The 25,818-nt window shown below is 44.8% G+C and overlaps 2 long non-coding RNA genes across 2 annotated transcripts in view; one reads left to right on the top strand and one right to left on the bottom strand.

Annotated features, from left to right (window-relative positions):
* The window catches only part of LOC146403370 (uncharacterized), a 33,898-nt gene extending 25,539 nt beyond the window's left edge, over nucleotides 1–8,359 (bottom strand). The window contains exon 1 of the long non-coding RNA XR_014845448.1: nucleotides 7,586–8,359. This is a non-coding gene — a long non-coding RNA (uncharacterized LOC146403370). The remainder of the gene's footprint in view (nucleotides 1–7,585) is intronic.
* On the top strand, nucleotides 6,299–12,664 carry LOC146403369 (uncharacterized). Its single transcript, XR_014845449.1, has 3 exons — nucleotides 6,299–6,854; nucleotides 8,849–9,008; nucleotides 9,191–12,664. It is a non-coding gene; the product is annotated as an uncharacterized LOC146403369 (long non-coding RNA).
* The last annotated feature ends 13,154 nt before the right edge of the window (nucleotides 12,665–25,818 follow it).

The raw sequence follows: 25,818 nt of genomic DNA, 5'->3' as shown, positions 1-25,818 counted from the left end.
AATATTCTCTAAGGTTGATCATATTCTGGGCCACAAATCAAGCCTTGGTAACCTTAAGAAAATTGAAATCATATTAAGAATCTTTTCCAACCACAATGCTATATGACTGGAAAGTAACAACAACAAAAAAACTGCAAAAAACACAAACATGTGAAGACTGAACAATATGCTACTAAACAACCAATGGATCACTGAAGAAATCAAAGAGGAAATTAAAAAATAACTCGAAGCAAATGACAACAAAGATATGACACTCCAAAACCTATGGGATGCAGCAAAAGCCATTCTAAGAGGAAAGTTTATAGTTCCTACTTCAGGAAACAAGAAAAAGCTCAAATAAACAATCTAACTTTACATATAAACCAGCTAGAGAGAGAACAGACAAGACCTAAAGTTAGCAGAAGGAAAGAAATTATAAAGATCAAAGCAAAAACAAATGCAATAGAAATGAAGAAAACCAAAGAAAAGATCAATGAAACTAAAAGATGGTTCTTTGAAAAGATCAACAAAATTGATAAAACCTTAGCCAGACTTATCAAGAAAAAAAGAGAGAGGACTCAAAGCAATAAAATTAGAAATGAAAAAAAGAAGTTACAATGGACATCACAGAAACACAAAGGATCATAAGAGACATGCAACTATATTCCAATAAAATGGAAAACATAGAAGAAATGGAGAAATTCTTAGAAAAGTACAATCTTCCAAGACTAAACCAGATGAAATAGAAAAGATGAACAGATCAATCACAAGTACTGAAATTGAAACTGTGATTTTAAAACTTCCAACAAACAAAAGTCCAGGACCAGATGGCTTCACAGGAGAATTCTATCAAACATTCAGAGAAGAGCCAACACCTATCCTTCTGAACCTATTCCAAAAAATTGCAGAGGAAGGAACACTCACAAATTCTTTCTATGAGGTCACCACCATCACCCTGATACCAAAACCAGACAAAGATAACAGAAAAAAAAGAAAACTACAGGCCAATTTCACTGATGAACATTGATGCAAAAATCCTCAACAAAATACTAGCAAACTGAATCCAACAATACATTAAAAGAATTGTACATCTTGATCAAGTGGGATTTATCCCAGGGATGCAAGGATTCTTCAATATCCACAAATCAATCAGTGTGATACACCACATGAGCAAACTGAAGAATAAAAACCATATGATCTTCTCAATAGATGCAGTAAAAGTCTTTGACAAAATCCAACACCCATTTCTGATTAAAAAAAAAAAAAAGACCCTTCAGAAAATGGGCATAGAGGGAACTTACCTCAACATAATAAAGGCCATATATGACAAACCCAGAGCTAATATCATTCTCAATGGTGAAAAGCTGAAAGAATTCCCACTGAGATCAGAAACAAGACAAGGATGTCTGCTCTCACCACAACTATTCAACAGAGTTTTGGAAGTCCTAGCCATGGCAGTTAGAGAAGTAAAAGAAGTAAAAGGAATCCAAATTGGAAAAGAAGAAGTAAAATCATCACTATTTGCAGATGACATGATACTATACCTGAAGAATCCTAAAGACTCTGCCAGAAAACTGTTAGAGCTCATCTGCGAATTTGGCAAAGTCGCAGGATACAAAATTAATACGCAGAAATTGATGGCATTTCTACATACTAACAACAAAAGATCAGAAAGAGAAATTAGGGAAACAAACCCATTTACCAGCACATCAAAAAGAATAAAATACTTAGGAATAAACCTACCTACAGAGACAAAAGACCTGTACTCTGAAAACTAGAGATGCTGGTGAAAGAAATCAAAGATGACATAAACAGATGGAAAGATATACCATGCTCTTGGATTGGAAGAATCAATATTATCAAAATGACTATACTACCCAAGGCAATCTACAGATTCAATGCAATCCCTATCAAATTACCAAGGACGTTTTTCATAGAACTTGAACAAAATATTTTAAAGTTTGTTTAGAAGCACGAAAGACCCAGAATAGCCAAAGACATCCTGAGAAAGAAAAATGGACTTCAGACTGTACTACAAAGCTACAGTCATCAAAACCATATAGTACTGGTACAAAGACAGAAATACAGATCAGTGGAAGAGGATAGAAAGCCCAGAATTAAACCTACACAGCTGCAGTCAACTAATCTATACAAAGGAGGCAAGAACATACAAAGGAGAAACAGCCCCTTCAATAAGTGGTGCTGGGAAAATTGGACAATCACATGTAAAAGAATGAAATTAGAACACTTACTAACACCACACACAAAAATAAACTACAAATGAATTAAAGACCTAAATATAAGACCAGATACTATATAAGTCTTAGAGGAACACATAGGCCAAACACTCTCTGACATAAACCACAGCAACATCCTCTCGGATCCACCTCCTAGAGTAATGACAATAAAAACAAAAATAAACAAATGGGACCCAATCAAACTTAAAAGTTTCTGCACAGTAAAGGAAACCCTAAACAAAACAAAAAGACAATCAACAGAATGGGAGAAAATATTTGCCAAATGAAGCAACTGACAAGGGATTAATCTCCAAAATTTATAAACACCTCCTGTAGCTCAATACCAAAAAAACAAACAGTCCCATCAAAAAATGGACAGAAGATCTAAACAGACAATTCCCCAAAGAAGACATACAGATGGCCAAAAAACACAAGGAAATATGTTGAACATCACTAGTTATTGGAGAAATGCAAATCAAAACCACTATGAGGTACCACCTTACACCAGTGAGAATGGCCATCATCAAAAAGTCTACAAACAGTAAGTGCTGGAGAGGGTGTGGAAGAGAACCCTATTACACTGTTGGTGGGAATGTAATTTGGTGTAGCCACTGTGGAAAACAGTATGGAGATGCCTTAGAAAACTAAACATAGAACTCCCATTTGATCCAGAAATCCCACTCCCGGGCATCTATCCAGAGAAAACCATGAATCAAAAAGACACATGTACTCCAATGTTCATTGCAGCACTATTTTCCATAGCCAAGACATGGAAACAACCTAAACGTCCATCGACCAAAGAGGGGATAAAGAAGATGTGGTACATATACACAACAGAATGTAATATAACTCAACCATTAAAAGGAAAGAAATAACGGCATTTTTAGCAACATGGACGGACCTAGAAATTATCATGCTAAGTGAAGTCAGTCAGACAATGAGACACCAACATCAATGCTATTACTTACATGTGGAATCTAAAAAAAGGACACAATGAACTTCTTTGCAGAACAGATGCTGACTCACAGGCTTTGAAAAATGTATGTTTTCCAAATGAGACAAGTTGGGGGATGGGAGGATGTGCTGGGGGTTTGGGATGGAAATGCTATAAAATTGGGTTGATCACAGATCATTGTACAACTATAAATGTAATAAAATTCACTGAGTAATAAAAGAAAGTAGATGATCTAAAGCTGGCCATCTCCACCCTTCCCAGATTCATCACACACACACACACACACACACACACACACACACTCACACTCACATAGTACCTCTAAAGAATTCCTAGGGGAGGTCCTATCGTGGCTCAGTGGGTTAAGAACACTACTAGTATCCGTGAGGATGCAGTTTCGATCCCTGGCCTCACTCAATGGTTAAGGATCCGAGGTTGCCGTGAACTGTGGTGTAATTAGCAGACTCGGCTCGGATCCTGAATTACTGTGGCTGTGGTGTAGGCTGGCAGCTGCAGCTCCAACTTGGCCCCTAGCTTGGGAACTTCCATATGCTGCAGGTGCGGCCCTAAAAAAAGAAAAAAAAAATTAAAAAGGAAAAGAATTTCTAGGACTCAAGGCGGAGAAGTTTGAAAATCCCTGATTGTCTTAACCTCTCATTTTACAGATAAGAAAACAGGTCCAGATCTTCCCTATCCAATTTGGTAACCCCTAGCACATGTTACCAAATTGGAGCATTTGAAATGGCTAGTTTGAAACGAGATGCTGTAAGTGCAAAACACACATCCACAATGTCAAAGACTTGGTACCAAAACAAAAGAATGTAAAATATCTCATCGGTCTATTTTTGAAATCAATGGTCCATTAATGTGATATTTTAGATTAGGACCAATAAAATATATTATTAAAATGACTACTAAAAAATTCAAAATGACACAAGTGGCCCTCCTTCATGGTTCACATTTTTGCTCTGTTGGAAAGTATTGATCTAGGTTGTTTTGCCAGATCCCTGGAGGCAGGTCAGGACTTGCGGTCCTAACTCAGTGTTCTCTAAACCACCATTCTCACCTTACTCATTTACATGAAGACATAATTTTTAAAGTGACATCCCTGGGGAGTTTCATTTAATGTGATGGGATAAGAGAGAACTTGCAGGCCAAGGTGAAGGTGGGGTTGTGTTAGGCACATTGATTGCCTACCTGATCATATGCTGTCTGGTGCCTAAGAGGAAATCTAGCTAGGGAAGGAGTGTTGATTTAGAAATAAGAAGGCCTGAGTCTTTCCTTTTTTTTTTTAAGAGTATAGTTGATTTACAGTATTGTAGCAATTTCTGCTGTACAGCATAGTGACCCAGTCATACATTGTACAAGACCCAGTCTCATACTATCTTCCATCATGGTCTATCCCAAGAGATTGGATATAGTTCCCTGTGCTGTAGAGTAGGACCTCATTGCTTATCTATTCTAAATGTCATAGTTTGGGGCGTTCCTATTGTGGCTCAGCAGGTTAAGAACCCAACTAGCATGAATGAGGATGTGGGAGTGGAACTTCCATATGCCACGGGTGTGGCCCTAAAAAAAGACAAAATAAAATAAAATAAGGAATAGTTTGCATCTACCAACCCCAGACTCCCCATCCATCCCATTTCCTCCTCCCTCCCCACTCCAACCACACGTCTGCTCTCCATGTCCATGATCTGTTTCTGTTTTATAGACAGGATCATTAGTGCCACATTTGAAAAGAATAAAAAGGAAAAAAAAAAAAAAGGCCTGAGTCTTAGACCCTCTTGATGCTGACACTCTCTCTTTGTGCAGGTTGTCAACTTTCTGGGCCTCATTTTTCTTTTTTACTATTATTATTTATTTTTTTATTTTATTTTATTTTTTATCTTTTTGCCTTTTCTAGGGCCACTTTCTGCAGTATATGGAAGTTCCCAGGCTAGGGGTTGAATTGGAGCTGTAGTGACCGGCCTGCGCCAGAGCCACAGCAACGCAGGATCCGAGCCGTGACTGCAACACACACCACAGCTCACAACAACGCCAGATCCTTAACCCACTGAGCAAGGCCAGGGATAGAACCCGCAACCTCATGGTTCCTAGTCGGATTCATTAACCACTGTGCCACGACGAGAACTCCAAGGGTCTCATTTTTCTTATATCCAAAATGAGGGCATGAGTTTTGATGTGCTCAAAGTCCTCTTCCTTCTCTGGAATTCTGGGGTTTCCCATTTATGGATTCACCCACTTTCTTCTCTGCTGGAAAATATTTTTTGATGAGGTGTTTCCACATCTACTTCTCTTCCCTTCCTGGTGCACCTGCCTGCCCCCCACCCCCCACCCCAGCCCCCACCCAACAGCTAACTTCAGTGAAGAGAAGTTGGAAGTTGGGTTGAGAAGGGGAGACAAGGACAACTCCAAGTCACTTCCTTTTACCCTTGACCCCGAGAGCAGTGAAAGAGCTGTGTTCCCTTCACCATTAGCCCAGCAAAGGAGGACCTGGAGGAGGAGAGGGCAAGGAATGGACAAGGCAAGGGAGAGGTGAAAGGATAGGGTGAAGGAGCAGAAAAAGCTGAAGGAAAAGAAAATGGTTGTGAGACATACAATATCTGAAGAGTTGGTTGGCCTTTTCTCATGACTCCTCGGTTTATCAACTCCAAGAAAGCAGGGACCATGCCCTATTATGTTTTGGAGGAGGGTACTTGTCTTATACAATAAGCAGGCACACTGGACAATAACCATGAGGCAATCCCTGAGTGTGTTTGCAGCCTGCATTTTATGGCTGGCACATTTATGATAGGCTTGATAATGAAGGCAGGTGAAACACATAGGTAGGCAGGGTAGGAAAAGTCACATTGAACAACAAATTTATTCAACATTTTACCCTCCTTCCGGGCTCCTATGAAGCAGAAAACACCCAGACATTGTTTTAAGTCAGGGAGTTTCCAGCTTTGCAACTGAACCCCTTGGCCAAGGGCCAGGCCTGCCGTCAGTGCGTGGGAGAGCAAGGCATTCTCAGGGCGGTGTTGGAAGTTCCAAGTTTATGAGGTATTCATGTCAGCATTTAATTATTACCTATGGGTCGTGGGGTTGAATTTTTCCTCTAAAATGCACTTCATCTCCCAATGGCAGCACATGCTAAGATGCTAGTTTAAGTGCTAAGATACTGTTTTCTTCCTAATGCGCCTCTGAATTTTGTCTCAGATAAAACAGTGAGGCTAGAAGCTTCCCTTAGGCCCCACCCACACCTGCCAGCCCTGAGGGGAGAGCAGAGTGAGGGGAAGTGGCTGGGGAGCTGTCCTGAGACGCTGGCCCACAGCACCCTATTGTCCTCAGCCTCAGTAGGCGTAGGCGGGAAGGGAGGCAGCTTTGAAAGACCGCTAGAATTCAACCTTTCCTGCCCACTCCAGGGGCCTAACCGCTGAGGTTAGCTTTCCTGGGAGCCAAAGAGCATTTAATTAAAAGAGATTTTCCAAAAAAAAAGGAATAGAGGAAGGAAGAAGGCAAACTCAGAATATTTCAATAAAGTATCAGATTTAGAGAAGGTTAGTAAAGATGAAAACTAGAGGAATTGCGGGGGAGTGGTGGGGGGGCACAGTCATGAATCCTTCAAGGACTTTATCCTGTTGAGACTGATGTCCAGGCCCCGCCTCTCAGGAGAGGAAACATAGAACTAAACTCTAGCAAAGGTAAGTGTCAACATTCCAACACCACGTATCAGGTAGGCTTCCTTTCTGAAGAGTCCACTAAGACCCTCTCAGCCAAAGCCTTGAATTAGCTTCACTTGAAACAGCATATAGATAAACTGTTCCTTTGGCAGTTTCTTTTTCCTTCTTTCTTTCCCTTTCTTCCTTCCTTCCTTCTTTCTTTCCCTTTCTTCCTTCCTTCCTTCCTTCTTTCTTTCTTTCTTTCTTTCTTTCTTTCTTTCTTTCTTTCTTTCTTTTCCTTGTCTCATCCACAGCATGTAGAAGTTCCCAGGCTAGGGATTGAACCCACCCCATAGCAGCAACCCAAGCCACAGCAATGACAACATTGGATCCTTAACCCACTAGGCTACCTGGGAACTCCCTCTTTAAAAAAAATTTGGGGGGGAGTTCCCGTTGTAGCACAGTGGTAACAAATCCTACTAGTATCCATGAGGATGTGGGTTTGATCCCTGGCCTCACTCAGTGGGTTAAGGATCCGGCATTGCCATGAGCTATGGTGTAGGTCACAGGCACAGCTTGGATCTTGAGTTGCTATGGCTGTAGCACAGGCCAGCAGCTGCAGCTCCCATTCGATCCCTAGCCTGGGAAGTTCCATAGGCCACAGGTGCAGCCCTAAAAAATAAAAAATCAAAAAACAATTTTCTGTTGAGGTCTAGTAGATTTACAATGTTATGTTAATTTCTACTATACAGCAAAGCGATTCAGGTACATACCTATGTACATTCTTCTCATTCTTCTCCATTATGGTTCATCCCAGGATACTGCACACAGTCCCCTCTGCTATACAGCAGGGCCTTGTTCTTTATCCCTTCTATATGTAATTCTATATGGAATAGTTTGCATCTGCTAACCCCAAACTCCCAATCCATCCCTCCCTGACCGGTGGCAGTTTCTTGACAACCAAGAAGGAGCTGCCGGAGGGCCTGGCCAGGTTCTGGGTAAATGGGGCTATAAAGTGGGGCCTGAGGAGAATGCCCCTGGGCTGAGAACACTCTGTTCTGGAAGTGCTAGAGGAGAAGGCCCACAGAACTGAGCTTCCTTACAAGGGCCGAGGGAGCCCTTCCCTTTCACTGACTCAGGGCTTGGGAGCTTCTATAATTTTTCTTGGGGAGCTCAGGAATCCAGGCTCCATGGCTCTGTTCCTTGTCAGGACCGAAAAGAGGGGAGGGAGACCCCTCTTTCTGCCTGCCTTAGGTTGTCTTCCATGGACTGCCCATGAAAGGGGTGGACTTTGAGCTCTAAAGAAAACCCAAGGTCTCCAAATTCAGGAGAACAGCAGGATCACCACATGACTAGTCTGCTTGGGCGGCCCCAGGAAAGTTCCATAGGCTGGGGGGCTCAAACAACAGAAATTTGTTGGCTCTCAGTTCTGAAGGCCAGAAGTCCAGGATGAAGGTGTTGACAGCATGAACGTCTTCTGGCCTCTCTCCCTGGCTTGTAGGTGGCCATCACATCCCGTGTCCTCACCTAGTCTTCCTTTTGCCAGTGTCTATGCCCTGATCTTCACTTCTTATAAAGAGACCAGTCATACCACACAAGGGTATGACCTTTGCCAGCCACAACTCAAGCAATGCAAGATCCAAGCCACATGTACAACCTACACCTGGATCCTTTAACCCACTGAGCGACACCAGGGATGAAACCCACATCCTCATGGATACTAGTTGTGTTCTTGACTATTTCTTTAAAGGCCCCATCTCAAGCATAATCATGCAATACTGGGGGGCTAGGACTTCAGCAGATCAGGCTGGTGGTGGTGGGAAGACACACAGTTCAGCCTAGGACACCGTGTCTATGACTTTCAGGAAGCCTGGGAATCTCAAGGTAGTGCCCCACCCCCTCATGGCCACAAGCCACATTGAGATAACCCAGCAATGCCATTCCATCTCTTCTTCCTACCAAAGGCTCCAGCTTTACTGGCCTTCCTGAGCATTTCTGGTCAATCTTCTCCAGGGTCTCATTTCTCTGTGTGTCAGGGCTGTTTCCTGGAACATGCCTCCTGAGGACGGCAGCATGGCCAAGCTGGAGGCCACTGTGTTCCCTCACCTATGCGTCCCCTGCAGGCCCCTCCCAGCTCCACTCAAGCAGACGACCAGGCCCAGTGAAGGAGAACTGAGGTCTCTCCCAAGAAGCCAGGTACGCCCTGCCTCCAGCCCCTTGGGGATGGCATTCAAAAACACAGCCTTCCTTTCATCAGCGGGCACTTCCTGTGGCGTTTGTAGGCAAGACCTCTCTGCATGAAGTGGGTTCTAGAAACGGGTGTTCAGCCTTTGTTTGGCTTCCCACCATTCCTCAGAAGTCATTCCTCTGTACTGCAGGCTGGGAAGGAAGACAGGATTACTGAGCCCAGAGATCTCATCGAATCCCTGTTTCTTTTGAAGAACAATTTCTACTCTCCCTGAAGCAGAAAAACTACTGTCTCCTGTACTCAGAGCTTCACAAGGTAGCTCGATTGTCTAAGATCCCCGTAGCTGAGCTTATTACACAAAAACAGCTCTTGCGAATCCTCTCCCTGAAATGCTCGTGCCTGGGTGGTCCTTCTTGGGTGGGTCCCCTGGGAACAGAAACTCCCCATCCCCCCACCTCCACCACATTTCCTCCTCTGCTCAGCATGCTGGGCAGATTCTGCCTGTCGAAGCTCAGCTCCAGCTTGTCAAAAGATAAAGTTAGAGACACGGTGGCAGGGCCCTGTTTTAACAAGGCTATTCCAAACAACAGGGCTACTATGCAAAACACAGACCCCCACAGCACACGGTGGTTTGGGGGGCCCTCTCCTGAGAGGGTTTCTCCCCTTCTAAAGATGGGTATCACGGGGTGAGGAGATTCAGGAGAGTCAGGTCCCTCCCAGTCAGACTCCCAGCCAGAAGGGCTTCACTTTCAATTACCCAAGAGCAGCTGTAGACGGCCGCTTATGTAACGGGCCCCGCGCCTCCTTCTCTGGAGGAGGATGTGGAACCATTGGGTGTTTGCTGAGTAATGAGTCATGGTCAGATTTAGGGAGTAGAAACAGTGGATTTCTCTCCTTCATTGCTTCATCCGGAACTTCTAGTAAAGAATGGTAAGTGGTGAGTCAGTGGCTGGTGGGGTCAGCCCTGGGAAGGGAAAACACCACAGAAGGCCCTGAAATGCCAGCCCCCACCAGACTCCACGTGGAGCTGCTGAAGGGACTTTCGGGGCATTTGAAACTTGCCTGGGCCGTCTGAGAAGAGACGCTTAATTTCAGCCTGTGGCTGACCTGACAGGGATTTTTCTCTCTTGGGCACCTTCTTGTAGGCCCCAGACATGTCAGGGTGAAGGCAGAGGCTTTGAAATGAACAGAGCTTTCTCCAAACCTCATTTGAACCCTCAGACATGAAACAAATCTGAGAGGTGGGGGGAGGGGCATTATTTATACCAACTGAGACACGGAAATGTTTGGTTTCAGCCGGAAAGGAAAAAAAAAAAGAAATTAAGATGCTCCATTGTTTATCACTTTCTGAGGTAAAACAAACAAACCCGTGGGGAAAATGGACCAGAAAAGATGTGTCCCTCTTCATGTTTCTAAGAAATCCAGTAACACTTTGTAGTCTTTTCACATCAAGAAATGATTTCTCATGACCCCCTTCCCCACCCCCTGGGATTCCTGTTCAACTTGTCCGGCAAGAAGTCGCAGCCTTTAGTGTCCCTCTTCAGCAAGTCACAACCCAAAGCCATGTGCTTAGACAGGGGTTTCTTACAGAGTCGGTGGGTCTACCTTCTGCTGTGGTGATGCTACAAGAGCTTCAAGGTGTCCCACCTGGTGACTGAGGTAAAGAATGTTTTCCTCAGTGTGCAAAGCTTCAGAGGCTGAGAGCCCCGCCTATGACAAGTTGTGTGACCAGAGGTCAAGGTCAAACTGCCTGGGATTGAATCTCAGCTTTGCGACCTACCACCAGCTAAGTGGCTTTGATGTATCATTAGCTTCTCTGCCTGGATTCCTCATCTGTAATGTAAAACCACTTCAGAGGGTGGTTATGAGGTCTAAGGCAAAACTCATAGCTCATTTTAAATCATTTTTAAACATTCAATAATGATAATGATATTACTATTACCATTATTATCATTATTATTTTGTTCCTCTCTAGTGACTTCTACTCCCCAAAATCATACTGAGGTGGAACAGTACCAGCAGAGCTTACAGTCAAGCAGATCTGGCCTTTTAACAACCAGTGCAATTTTTCTTTCGTATTTTCATCTGTAAAATGGGGAAAATATTGCTGATTTATAGGGAGAGTCAATAGAATAAAGGGCACAAAATTTTTTAGCTTGGAAAGTACTCAATTCATGGTAGCTATTTTGGTTGTTATTATTGTCAAGTTCATGAACCTGAATCTCTGCTTAGATAAGTTCCAGATATCTCTATCCCACGGAACAAAATGAAGTTCCAAGACCCAGATCACAGATATCCCTTTAGAGTATTTCTACATATATTCAGGATATAAAATTTCTGAGTTGGTGCCATTTCATAGAATTCTAATTTAACATAAAGGTCACAAGGGACCTCATGTGATGTCTGGTCGAGAAAAGAAAGGCTAAAAGACAAGGCCATTTTTTTAGATTCTTTTAGAAGTGCTCTTTCGGTTGAGTGATATTGATTCCTTTCTTGGCTTGATTTACTTCATGGTATTTTGACCACAGGAAGCAGATGACACACTGCCTCTGAGACTGGATCTCAGTCCTGTAGGATGAGGGGGCAGCCACACAATCAGCACCATCATCTTCGTGACCCCATAAAAATTCCATATTTAGGGAGCTCTCAGTATATGTCGGGCACTTTGATCTGAATTTTATTGTTAAGATGACCCTGTTGTTTTAGTATTATTATCTCTATCTAAAGCATGAGAGAGAAAACAGTGTTCCCTAGAGGCTTGGAACCTGCCTATGACCCCACAGCTGCAAGTGGTGCAGCTGGGGTTAGCCTCTAGGATTCTGATCTTGGAAGCATCATCTACCAGGCTATATTGCCATTACTGCTAAGAGAGTGGGGGGCAGAAGTGGGGGTACCTGGAACACCCCCTGCAGCTGTGGTGTATGAATCATCTGCCTTCACATCCCTGCTGGACAGCCATCAGATGACCTGTTGTCCAGGAAAGCCCAGTCTGTGTTCGAGGGGGCATGGCAGCCGTTGCTGACGGGCTGGAAGAAGCCCCTGCCATCCTTGGTGTAACTGAGATGAACTTGACAGAAACAATCCAGCTCCATGGGAGAATGAAATTCCCCACGGCACTGCCAAGTTATTCTGTAGAGTCAGCGGGAGAGGGAGGGGTGCCCCCCCCACCCATCCTTTGGTGTGGTGGCCTCCCACGAGAATGACCCCAGCCCCCAGTGTCTTACTGCAGCTATCAGAGCCCTTTGGGAAGGGCAGAGCTGATGGCTTGGACAAGTTTCTTTTCTTGAAACAACGCTAATTTGTCCAGTTTTGTGGCTTTTTTATGTGGAACAACATTAGCTCATCCAAGCTTGTGGTTTATTTGAAAACGAAATTCCGGTAAATCTTTCGCACCATCTGGCAGTGTGGTGATTGGCCACGAGTTAGGAACAAGCCACGGAGCACACAAGAAAACAAAGCGAAGAAAACCCACCCCAAACAGAGAGGCTTTCTGTAAGCTCTGCGCCTGAGCAACCCCAGCAGGCTCTCTGAGGACGGGGCTGCCCCCGACCAGAGCTGTAACCTGCTGCTCTCGGGGTGGGAACGGGTCTCTCTCAGTAACTGAGGCCCAGTGGAATTTCTCAGCTTCAGCTTTTGCCATCACCTTACATTCTTTCTATAAAAACGGATTAAAAGGGGCTCTCTGAGAACACATACAGAGTATCTAGAAACCAAAATGACAGATCAGGAGAAAAGGGAACTTGAGCCATTAGTGGTTGACCTTTGGAGTGTGGAAAAATGACTAGGCCCGGGTCCCTGAGGGATGTAGAAGATGTGATTCTTACTTGTGTGACTCTCACACCTGTCAATCCTGTCCTAGCCTTCAGTATACCTACAATGAGTTTTGCCCCTGCACTGACTGCATGTGCCTTGCATGGCCGTGGTCACAGGGGGACCGAATTATGAACTAGACAGACATGGTCCTGCCTTTGAAGAGCTTAGAGTTTAGTAGGATAGCAGGGTTAGAAAATATGCTATTTAAAAAAAAAAAAAAAAGAATTCCTGTCGTGGCACAGCAGAAACAAATCTGACTAGGAACGATGAGGTTGTGGGTTTGATCCCTGGCCTCGCTCAGTAGGTTAAGGATCTGGCATTGCTGTGAGCTGTGGTATAGGTTAAAGATGAGGCTTGGATCTGGTGTTACTATGGCTGTGACTCCATATGTCGTGGGTGTGGCTCTAAAAAGAAAAAAGACAAAAAAAAAAAAAAGAAAGAAAGAAAATACGTTATTTAATATCACTTATATTTGGAATCCAAAATATGGCACAAACACACCTATCTGTAAAACAGAAACAGACTCACAGACCTAGAGAACAGACTTGTGGATGCCAAGGGGCAAGGGGAAGGGAATGGGATGGACTGGGAGTTTGGGGTTAGTAAATGTCAATTATTACATTTAGAATGGATAAGCAATGAAGGCCTGCTGTATAATATCCAATCACTTGTGGTAGAACATGATAGAAAACAATATGAGAAAAAGAACATATATATAGTATGATTGGGTCACTTTGCTGTACAGCAGAAATTGTCATGACATTATAAGTAAACTATATTTTAATAAAAAAGAAAATGTATAATTTAAAATAATACTTAAAAATATAATAAGTGCTATACAAGGAGAAAACGAGGGCCTGAGAAGGAGAATCAATGCAGGGGGCAGGGGTGGGTACCACTTTGAGCTGGATTGCTGAGGAGGGCTCTTGGAGGAGGTGATATTTAAACTGAGACCACACAATGGGATACTGCTGGTCGTGCCAGGCATGCTGGTCATACCAGGTGTGGGAAAGTCAAGGGCATTGGAGGAACTGAAGGGCCTGGGTAGAAAGAGAAGGAGGGACACGAGTCAAGAATGGAGGAGTAGGCAAGGGCTATATCCATAAGGCGTGAGAAGCCATTGCCCCCTTATACACAGGCGCCGGCCGGGACAGGCATGACCTCATTTCACATGGAAGGAAGAGCACTTTTGTCACGCTGGAGAAGAGGTTGTAGGAGGCCAAGAGTGGGAGCAGGAAAACCAGTTAGGAAGTTATTTCAGTTGTCCAGGCAAGAAGCCATGTTAACTTAAAAGGAAGGGATGGCAGTGGAAAGGGAGAAAGGAAAGAGCTGAGGCAGAACCAATAGAATTTGCCAGTGGATTCAACAGGGGAGAAAGGAGGAGGATCCAGGGAGGATGTTCCCAGGTCCTTTAGCTAGAGCAGTGGTGTGGATAGTGACACCATCTACTAAGATGAAAAAGAATGGAGATGGGAACACAATATTTGGGGTGGAGGGGAAGTCAAGAAATCTGAGGGAGTTCCCGTTGTAGCTCAGCAGGTTACAAATTTGACTAATATACATGAGGATGAGGGTTCCATCCCTGGCCTCGCTCAGTGGGTTAAGGATATGGCATTGCCATGACCTGTGGTACAGGTTATAGGTGGGGCTCAGATCCTGCGTTGCTGTGGCTGTGGTGTAGGCTGGCAGCTACAACTCCGATTTGATCCCTAGCCTGGGAACTTCCATATGCCACAAGTGCAGCCCTAAAAAGAAATGTTTGAGAATCTGATCCATCTAACTGGGAATACCAAGTAGATATGCTAAAGTTCAACAAAGAAAAAAGTATAAATTAAAACATCATTAGCAGGAAGCTAGTATAACCCATGAGTATTGATGAGCTGACCTAGTTGATGCGCCATAGAAAATGATTCCAGAAAAGAAAGTTTGGGGGTTTCTTAAGCCCTGACCTGCATGGGCTCCTGGGCAGGAATGCACACAGAGGTTCTAAAGCCGTATCAGGAGAGGCACCTGTGCATTTGCGTGGAGACCCCAGCCCCTTGTCCATAACCCCAGATCGCCTCCACTCACCTCCACACATAGCACTTGGCATCCACTCATCAGGGCTGGACCTGGGGAAAAGACCCAGGGTAGGTCCTGAAAATAGTCCTTAAGCTGTTTGAAAGGACCTGCAGGGCTCCAGAGAGCGGCCAGAAGGGACAGTGTGTGTGGTTGTTGGGACCTGGGGACCCTCATGCATCTACATGAGGGTCACAGCAGCAACCTCTAAAGAGCAGGACCCAGGGAAGGGGCCCCAGCTGCACATGTTCTATTCACAGGGTAATACAGGCCATTTCTCCAGGCAGCTCATGTACAGTGCTGGGAAGGCAACCTGTATCACTCACTCTGCCACCACCCACACTACTCCTATGGCTTCTGTTACACAGTCCTGCACCTTGCTCCACACTGACCTTTTTGAAGTGGGAGACAGCATCCTTCTAAACGTGCCAAAACTGTTATACTGGTGGGAAGGAGGAGACTGCTGAGACGAAGGCTTGGATGGAAGGGAAGCAACGCAGCTACAGGGGCTGAGCTCAACCAGATGAGCCCCAGGGTCCGGAGCAGTGGACGGGCACTGGAGCATCAGGCACGGTTCACTGAGGGGCCCGGGAGAGGCCACCCCTCAGGCTGTGCTCATTATGGGAATTCCCAACCCTGAGTGATGGGCAGGGAGGTGAAGGGCAACACAGCTTCTGTGGGACTGTCTGCTCCAGGCCCAGATCCAGCCAGGTGTTGACTGCCTGAAGACGAGAATCCATCCAGTCCCAAAGACTGGGGATTAGCCAGAGGTGATGAAGGGATGTGAGGCTTAGGACTGTCTTCCCCTTGTAGTGGGTTATGAATGTGCGAGGCGACTCATTTTCATGGTGTGAACTGGGTCAACATTTTAGGAGAGGCAGGGGGTTGTCAAGGATGAGATCCACTTGCTCATTCACAGTATGTCACCCATACCCCCATATACCGGGATTGCTGGCACTCTGAGTTACTTTCCTGCTCTGTAGTAGAGGGCTGAGTTGCCTGCCTTTGACCTGGTTGGCTCAAGCCAAGACAGGGTTTCAGGCAAGGCCCATCAGCATTCCCTTTTCAACGACTCAAGGACTGGCAGCCCTCCCATCAGTTCCAGGACTGGTGCTGTCTGCATAATGAAAAATCCTTAGCTTTCCTCATCTACTGAGCAAATTCACAAGGGGCAGATGTCACATAAAACAGGTTTGTAACAATAATACAGCTGCATGACTCTCTCTAATTCATTTCTTTTTGTCTTTGTAGCCACCCCAGGATCCCTGCAGCCAGAAAGAGGTAGGGCTGTCAGAGAAAGGTCCTGAGAGCCAGGAACGATATGTCTCATTCCAAACTCCCAGTAGTGGCACATTCTGTGGCCTTGGGCAAGCCATCCAATCTGTCTGCCCCTTCTTTCCAAAATGTGAAAAACCCAAAAAGGAGCAGGGAGAATTCATTAGTTTGGTAGAAAGGTCTGAGCGCCTTGGTTCCATCAGTGCAATAATGACCTCTTTCTATTTACAAGATTTTGGCTCCTCTCCTCATTTCACTTTTGATAGTCAAGTGAATTTGCAAGTAAATGGGAGCTCTCATCAGCAATCTGTAGAGCATTCTAAAAGCCTCTGGTTTGCAGCATCCAGAGAAAATGTCAGGGACTCTTCAGCATGTTACTTAGAGGAGCTTTCAATAAGACTTAAGACCATTTTGAATTAAGTTTTATTTGAGAATGAAATTATGCTATATTCCTTTTTAAAATTAAGGCAACTAGAAATTTGTGTCTTTGAATTGTGGTCTTGAACTTGATATGTTCTGTTTCTTCAAAAAGATCGACTCACTTCCAGTGCCCTGATCTGCGTGTATCACATTTAAATGCTTAATGAATGTTTCTGGCGAAAGAAATGGATTCAGGGATGACTAAGTCTTGGTTTATAGAAAGTCACCTACCGTTAAGTTTTGCCCTAGCTCTGGAATTCTCAAGATTTGGGGTTTAGGATCCTCAGGCACACTTAATGTTGACATCGATCCTCTTACTACAGCAGAGTTCAAGTTTTGCTTGGATTGAGGTAAAACCAAAAGCAGAGTCACTATGCTTCCTTGCAGCTGTGGGAAGACTCTAAAAAGTACAGTGTGTGTGTAGGGCAAAACCCTTGCAGTATGGCTATGATTTACAGAAAGAGAAACTAAGGCTTGGAGCCCTTGAACACTTAGTGTGGTCTTATCCCTAGGTAGCTGCCTGTGATTTGAGAGATATTAGCCCACCCCCACCCCCCAATCTTTAGTCTGCCATCTTGCTTACAATTCTTTAGATCCTCATAGATTCCCTATGTCAGCACAGAAAGTCAATGTCATTCACAACATTTCACGAGATCAGTTTATCAAATTTGTTTCTGAGAGTCTGAACACAATCAGGCCCAGAGAAGAAACTAGTTAAACCTTAGTGGTCACCAGTTGGTAGAGCAGCCCAGACCAGCCACTTCACAACAGAGTCTAGGGATAATCCAGAAGATTCCATGTGGTTTTCTAGGTATCATGTTCCCACCCCATCATGTGGTCCCAACGGACCTCTGAGGGACTAAGTCTTTAATGTAAGAGAGACTGAAGAGTTATATGAGGAGACTATTGGAATTTATTACCAGACTAAGTTTATCATAGTGTCCAAAAGCCTTAGTCCTTAAAGGGTGGGCTTGAGATCAACAGCGTTAGCTGAGAGCTCATTAGAAATGCAGAACTCAGGACTGCCACCAGAACTCATGAAGCAGAATCTGAATTTTAAGCTGATCCCTAGATGCTTCATACAGATGCACATAAAAGTTTGAGATGCACTAGTCTAAAGTACAGAACTCTTCCCTGTCCATTCCCCATTGTCCAGCAAGGTCCACTGGAGCAACTAGAGCACAGTATGAAACTACAGTTTGTCTACACATCTCCATGTACCCTAAGTAAATCTGTGACCCTGCCCCAGTCAAATGAAAGCAGGTAGAAGAGAACAGTGGGAGTTTCTGATGCCCCTCTGAGGCAAAGGGAGCAGGTAAAACCATGCCAGCAACTGGGCATCAGCTCATATATCACTTCTCTCTGTTGACACTGCTGTCCTCAGTGCTGGGTTGAGAAGGATTCTGAGTCAACCCAAAGGTCAGCGGGAAAAGGAGCCATGCCAGATTAGTTCTGACTATCATGGGTCAGGGCTGTGGGAGTCCCAGGTTTGCCAACTCTGAGGGAAGAGATGTGCTGGGAAGGACTAACTGGAAAAGAGGCTTTGGTCTCATCTCTCAAAAGTTGCAGCCGAGGAAATTGTAAGTGCTTTCTGATTCTTGAAGAAACTGTGTCAGTGGATCACATCACCATTTTAGTGAGCCTTCCTCACCATAGGAGAGACCAGGAGCCTCTTTCCCCAGGATCACACTTCTTTGGCTTCATACTCATTATTATGTGAGTGACCAAGAAAAGGGTTTTGCTAAGCAGAGTATCAGAAGACCAGATTTCAGGACCAGGCTCCCATCATTTGTAAAACATTGCTTTCCTAAGTTTTAAAAGCACTGATTATATAAATTTTATTGGCCAAAAATTTTTTTGCAATTTTTTTTTTTTTTTTTTTTTTTTGCTTTTTAGGGCCACACCTGCAGCATATGGAAATTTCCAGGCTAGGGGTCCAATCAGAGCTGGAGCTGCCGGCCTAGGGTAATGCCAGATTCTGAATCCACTGAGCAAGGCCAGGGATCAAACCCTGGAGAGGCTAGTCGGGTTCATTACCACTAAGCCACAATGGGAACTCCCTTTGCAAATATGTATTGCCTATGGTGCCTAACTTTAAAAGAAGTTTCATAATTAAGATTGTAAAGCTCAGACTTCTTATTTCCTTCCCTTCCTTATGGCATTAGGATAAGAGTGCTAGATTAGGAGTTGAGAAGATGTAGATTCCAAGCCAGATCCTCCTTCATATTAGCTATGTCGGCAGGGAAGTTAATAAATCTCTCTAAGCCTCAGTTTCATTGGTCACTGGGATATACTAAGCAATCGATAACTTAAAAAAAAATCAATCCAAGCCACCACTATAAATTTAATTTCATTTGAGGACATATTACTGTCAATAGAGAAACTCATCTGTGAAATTTTCGGGGCATCTGGCAGATAGATGCTGGAGGTGGGAGGAGGACAAATCTTTGCTGCTAAAAATCACTCCTCTTCTTTCTTGATGTCAAGGCACAGACCTCCCTGTAGGCAAGAGACCAGGCCAGAAGGCCCCCCAGAGGTCCCTGATTCCCTAAATAAATGTAGTCAGGTTGAAACATATTGATAGAAGCCAAAGCTCAATAGGAATTTGCCTCAGCCTGCCCCTCCCAAATGGCTAACAACAAACAAACAAAGAGACACAAACAGGCTTCTTCCGATGGCTACGCCTGTGCTACATCCCTGGGCCACAAGCCCCAGGGGAGCTGGTCCTGTTGTCCCCAGACAGACTGCTTACTTCCTGATTCCAAGGGACCCATTCTAATGGCATTCACAAGCAACTGCATCTGCTGTGGGTCTTCTCCAGCCACAAAGCTCCTACTCTGAGGAGCCAAAGAGCAGCAAGCTTAGCCATCTGGCTGCCCACCACTTCCGGTGAGCGGGGCAGAAGAGCAGAGAAGGCTAAGGTCCATGACCCACACCCAGCTGCCGGCCCTACTTGGAGGCTGAGAGCAGGGGCAGCAGATGGGAGAGTGACGCTCTCCTCCTGCTGCAGGTGATTCATAGGGCATCCGGGCACGCGGCCCACCTCCAACTGCAGTGGGAGCAGATTCCATAAGGATCCAAGAGCCTTTGTGGATGCCTGAGAACCGCATGAGGCTGGGAGGCGTCTGGGGAAGCAGGGGGCGGGGTGTGAGTTTTCCCTGGTGCTAAACTAACCCCATCTTGTTGCTTTTCTTACCCTCAGAGGCCTTGGTCCCTTTCTGCATAAGCCTGCTTAGGGCAGATGCTTTTAAAGTCATATTTGTCTCCAACCTGCTCCTGCTGCATTCTCTGCATTCTCTGCACCGTCTCTAGCACTTTCGGGGTGAGTTCTATACCTTCTCCACTGACTTCCTCACCAAAGGAATCCACACCTTCTAGTAGGAGGTAGCCACTTCCTGCCCCTTAGAAAAAAAAGACTCTGGCCAAGTCCCCTGGCCTCTTACTGCTTGTGAAGTTGTGGGAAGGCTTGGGCTCTGACTACAGGGAAATAGAGTAACTCAGCTATTTGGCTTTTTCCCATGAGACAGTCTCCAGTGGGGTTTGATCTGTTTCCTCCTCTCCTTTCTCTTTGCCACAGAATGGCTTGGTCAGGATGTTGGCCCTGGAAATTTATCACGTGCCAAGCCAAGAATGGAAGTGCCCCCTTTCCTGGGGGATTCTGATGCTTCCAGCATCACCTGAAGCAGACAGTGGCTTCTGTCTCCTCACTGTCTGAGGGGTTTTCTCCCTTCTCAACACCTTGAAAACCTTATAATCACTCTGCCCTTCCCTCTTTCACTCCAGCCTTCTCCCAGGGAAGGAAATGGAGCATTCTCTCATGTGATTGCTAGTCATGGATGTAACCCTGCAGTCAACGCTGGCCGACCAAAGCCTGCGTCTGCGCTGCCTGGTATCCTCCTCTCTCCGCCTGGTTGGGCATCACCACAGCAGGAGTCTGGAGCTGCTTCCCAGCTCCCAGCATGTGACCCACACGTGCCCAGAAGCATGAGACGCAACATTAACCTTTTAGGGGATTTTCCGGAGCAAAGGAGACAGTCCATGGAGTGTTATTTATGTCTCCTCATTCCTTCCTTTTTGGAAGTAGCTCTTTTGGAATGGACAGAATAAAACAGAAGTCAAAGAACCGTCTAGGCATCCTCTCCCAAGCTGTAATTAAGATGGAACCTCATTTGTCATCCTGAGCATCAGTGTAATCAAGCATATGACAGAGCAGGATTTTGGAACATTTTTATCAGTGTTGGAACCACAGCTCTTCCGTGGCCACATTTCCCTTCGTGTCTCAGATTTCAGAGCACATACTCACATTTCCCGCACAGACAGGCCATGCCTCTGCTCTTCTGCTTCGGCTGACCACTCTTCTCTGTAGCTGCATGCAAGGGGTAGGGGTGGACACATTCCAGCTCGCTGGGGTTTGGAACGGCACCTCTCATCCCCAGAGAAGGGATTCTCTGTGGGGGCTGAGCTGGCAGTGCTCAGGCTTGCCTTGCGGTCGGCACGTAGGCCATCAGAAATCATCCGGGTGTCAACCTGCCAAGTCGAGGCCGTCCTGGGGCCCAGGGATTTATTGCTCACAGAAGAAAGAAAAGAAGCCATTTCCCTAACACTGCTTTGCAGGCCACTGTCATGGAAAGGGACTCCTGATCAGTTCAGTATCTAATTTATCATGCCTGCCTCCCTCGCCAGCAGTTCAGGCCTGTCTGCTCCCAGGAACAGGTGCCAAATCGGAGTGTGGAATTTTCCCAGCAGGCCCCAGGGTGTGTTGCTGCCAAGGCAACTGTGGTAGGCTTGAGGAATAACGAGTGAACCACAAATCCAGAAAAGGAAGAGGAGACTGCCTTTTTGGCGTGGGCTGACTCAGGTACAGGCTGTCCCTTGAGGAAAGCTGTGGGTTTCGAAGACCTCCTCTCCCCCCAGTGCCAAGGCCGGACAAGGCCAGGGCAGGCCAGGCTGGGCCCCACAGAGCAGCTTCCCAGAACTGGGTTAATCAGACCAGGTGAGGACAGCGGAGAGTGGCTGCCTGCTAAGGCCACAGCAGGCTCTGCCCAGGAGGAGTAGCAGAAAGCAGTGGGTTGTCGGGGAAGGCCTGAGACCTATGTTCAGGGGAGAAAAGCAGCACTGCGTGAGCATCTGGAGGGAGGTCTGGAGTTAAATGGATGCCAGGGGAGAAGCAGAGCTGTGCACCACAGAGGGACAGACCTGGCCTTCAGGAGAGCAGGAACAAAGTCAGTGATATCCAGGGAGGTGAGGGAAGAAGTCCAAGCTGTATGAGCATAAACAGAGAAGCAAGTTCTTAGGGGCCAATCAGGAGCAAATGTGGATTGGCATCCTCTGATCGAGCATGCTTCTGCTCATCCCCGTGAGAACCATCTCTACCCCTGACCAACACGGCGTGTAGCACACCTAGATAGACAGGAGACTTGTGACCAGAGATGCTCACCTGCTTTCCCTTGTTCTGGGCCAGACTCCACAACCTTGGCTGCAATTCTGAGACCACATCCGAGGTCAGCGGGCATGAGTAACATGGCGTGATGGCTGCTGTGGGACCAGGAGGGGAGACTGAAGGCACACTGGCCAGGGCCATGGTTTTTGTTCTTCCTGAGGTTTTGCTTCATTAACTTTATGGAGACAACCAAATGTTTTGGGGCAGATGACTGAGCCCCTCATTTGAAATGAGAACCATAGCTTTACGTTTTACTTCACATGAATTTAAAACAAAATTTGTTTACAGCAAATTAAGGATATGGGGTGAGATTTGACATGAAAATCCAGGCCTTCATCACTACACAAATAAACAGAATCAGGGAGTTCCTGTCATGGCTCAGTGGCTAATGAACCCGACTAGCATCCATGAGGACGTGGGTTTGATTCCCTGGCCTCACTCAGTGGGTTAAGGATCCGGCATTGCCATGAACTGTGGTGTAGGTTGCAGACACAGCTCAGATCCTGCGTTGCTGTGGCTTAGGCCGGTGGCTACAGCTCTGCTTGGATCCCTAGCCTGGGAACCTCCATATGCCATGGGTGCAGCCCCAAAAAGACAAAAAATAAAAAACAAACAGAATTAGTGTACCTGATTATTTTGCTCTCACTGAGTTTCAATTCATCTACTTCTAATACTTTTCTTCTATGTATTCGCTTTTTGGATGGGATTAAGATTTTTCTGGTTTGGAATTCCCCGGTGGCTCAGTGAACTAAGGATCCATCATTGTCACTGATGTGGCTTGGGTTCCATTCCTGGCCCAGAAAATTCCACATGCTGTGGGTGCAGCCATAAATGAGTGAATGAATGAATAAATGAATGAATAACAAAGGAGATAATTCATTTAAAAAAAAGATTTTTCTGATTTGAAATCCAAATTGAAATTTTCACTGGTCTGAAATGTTGATACTATTACACCCCCTATATTCCAATATTAAATACATTCCACTGGTAGCAAAACTTGAGATGTTCTTTTCTAAACACTACTGAGTAGGTATAGAAGGGTCCTTCTAACCAATGACCTCTTAGGGAGATAGAACAAAACAATTTCCTCCTGTTTTTTAAAGTGATGTAGCTATGAATGTCTCATACTTATAGGGGGCCTAAAATCTCAGAGTTTGGACTGGTCATCTGGTAGGAAAAAGAGTAAACAAACACTGAGTATTCAGGTATCAAGCACTGTACTGGTGCTTTTTCCTATAGAATGTGTCATTAAATTCTTAGACCAACCCAGAGAGGGGTCTTCACTTTCATTCTTATTTATGACTCTAAGAATGTTCATAGAGATTGAATACTATAGACTAATAACACAATAGACCTGACATTTGAGTCTAGGTCTGATTCTAAACCCCACGATGCTGCTAGATTCTATTCTCTTGGTGGTAGATATTTCGAACTACTTGTATTTTCAAACACCTTTATGCTGTAGCTTTACAGCTTGAGACATTAGCTGCATTCATAATTACATAAATAAACTGACTAACATAAAATAAACTGACTAATCAATTTGGAAAAGAGCTTGATGTTCTATCTTCCCAGTAGTTATTATCGTTTAATATTGTATCTATGACTTAAATGGGGCAGATGTTCCAACAAATTTTTGATTCAGAGACAGATTATTCTGCAAAGTTTATGGTATGCAATAAAAGGCCAAAAAGTGCATGAGCCGACCTCATTGCTTCTTCCATTTTCATTTGGATACTTTAAAAGTTTTCAGATAATCCATGGGCACATTAATTCCTGCCTAGGAACTGGGCTCATTTTCCTCTATCATTTCTTTTTTTGTACTCACCTTCTCATTCTCCCTCAGCTCTCCTGTAGATCTCCAGACTCTAGGATTTCAACTCTATAAGGAGCTACATTTTTTTTTAAAGCATGGATAGTTCTGGTTTATCTGATGGAAAAATCTCTAAGATATATGAAAGTATGAGGACAAAGAAATTGTTGGCCTGTGTCAGAATGGATTGTGAAGAGACGCTCAAAGCCCAGACCTGTCCACAGGAAACCTGGCTGCTACAAAGAGAAAATGGAGAGGCAGCATTTGAGTCTGAAAACAGAGAAATCATAGGTTCTCAGAAAAGAGTCTTTGAAGAATATAAACTCTTGAACAACAACAAAAAATTTCTTGGGATACAGGTGCTGTTATCACTTAATTCTACCGAGACTGTGTATTCGAGATAAAAGAGAAAGGGCTAAGAGATCAATGATTGCCTGTCTAGATAGTGTTGATGAACTGGATTTGGATATGGGGCTCATTGGCCTAAGATACTGGAATACTGGGTTCTTGGCCATGGTTGGCTCACATTTCACAGTCAGAAAGAATGTGTCTGCCTAGAGGCTAAACTGAAAGAACCAGGAATCTTTTAACTCATATGGTGGGGAAAGGAGAAAAATAGTCAGATGAACCTGAGAAAACTGTTACCATGGAGGGTGGCAGGCAGACACACGGCAAGAAGAAATAGCAAGGGAAAAGACCTGGTGAGTTATAAGTGTGTGATGCAGATCAGGCTTCAATATCAGTGAATAGAACCAGGGGAGCTGGAGATTATGACACAGGTATCTGGTCCTCCGTTACAGGGGCCTGGGGAAACTTCAAAGCAAGTGCACATCTTAGGTGGGGAATAAGGCAGGAGGCCAGGAGGTAGAGAGGCAGGAACAATTTGTGAATTTCCCAGAGCAGGTTGTAGTGACTGGGTTCAAGAAGTAGGCTGGATCTTCCCCAGATGGCCAAGGGATTTTCAGACTAACTATTGTATGTGCTTAGGAGGTGATGAGTGGAGGTTGGCTTGTTGGAAGGCCTATGGCTGAACCATAAATACATCTTTGGGCTTAATTTTATACATATTAATAGATCTGGGTGGAATGGGATTCAAGAATCAGGTGGAGTTTCTTACTGATTTATTTATTCAACATATATTAATGGAGTGCTTATTTTGTCAGGGTGCTGAGAATAGAGTGCTGAATAAAAGAGACAAGAGCCCTTCAATAATGGAGCTTAAGTAAGAACTGGGAGGGAGAAAGACAAACTATAAACAGGATAGAAATTCAATTAATAAGAACATTTTAAATGGTGATTTGTACTATGAAGAAAATTTATAAGATTGAGAGACTGCCATTGGAGATGTAGTGAGGCGGGCAGTCACGCTTGATGGGGAGGTGGTCAAGGTTGGCATCTCTGAGGGTGTACTATTTGAATGAAGTCCTGAGTTATGAGCTGGATCCATAACATAAAGAAATGGAGACAGAATGATCCATGCAAAGGGAACCACATTCGCAATGGCCCTGAGGAAGAACCCTACCTGGAAAATTTCAAACAGGAAATAAGCCAGAGTAGCCAGAAGATAGTAAGTGAAGGGAATGTGGGAAGAAATGAAGTTAAAAAGAAATACAAGGCTCTGATCATTTGAGAGTAATGGAATTTGGATTCCTTTCTAAGTATAACAGGAAGACATAGCACCTCAGTAAGACTGTCAGTGGATTATCAGCAGAAATATATATATTTGCAGGCTGGAAGAAAGTGGGATGATATATTTAAAAACTGAAAGAGAAGTTCCCATTGTGGCGCAGTGGAAACAAATCTGACTAGGAACTATGAGGTTGTGGGTTCGATCCCTGGCCTAGCTCAGTGGGTTAAAGATCCGGTGTTGCCATGAATTGTGGTGTAGGTCACAGACACAGCTCAGATCCTGCTTTGCTGTGGCTGTGGCGTCGGCTGGCAACTGAAGCTTTGATTAGACCCCTAGCCTGGGAACCTCCATATGCTGTGGGTGCGGCCC

The sequence above is a fragment of the Sus scrofa genome, chromosome 5 (assembly GCF_054392235.1).
Source record: "Sus scrofa isolate SSC_HxYL_T2T_F1_AM1 chromosome 5, Sscrofa_HxYL_maternal_Yorkshire_Landrace_v2.0, whole genome shotgun sequence".
NCBI classification, from domain to species: Eukaryota; Metazoa; Chordata; class Mammalia; order Artiodactyla; family Suidae; genus Sus; species Sus scrofa.
Note: the sequence above shows the minus strand (reverse complement) of the source record. Positions and strands in the feature narration are given on the sequence as shown.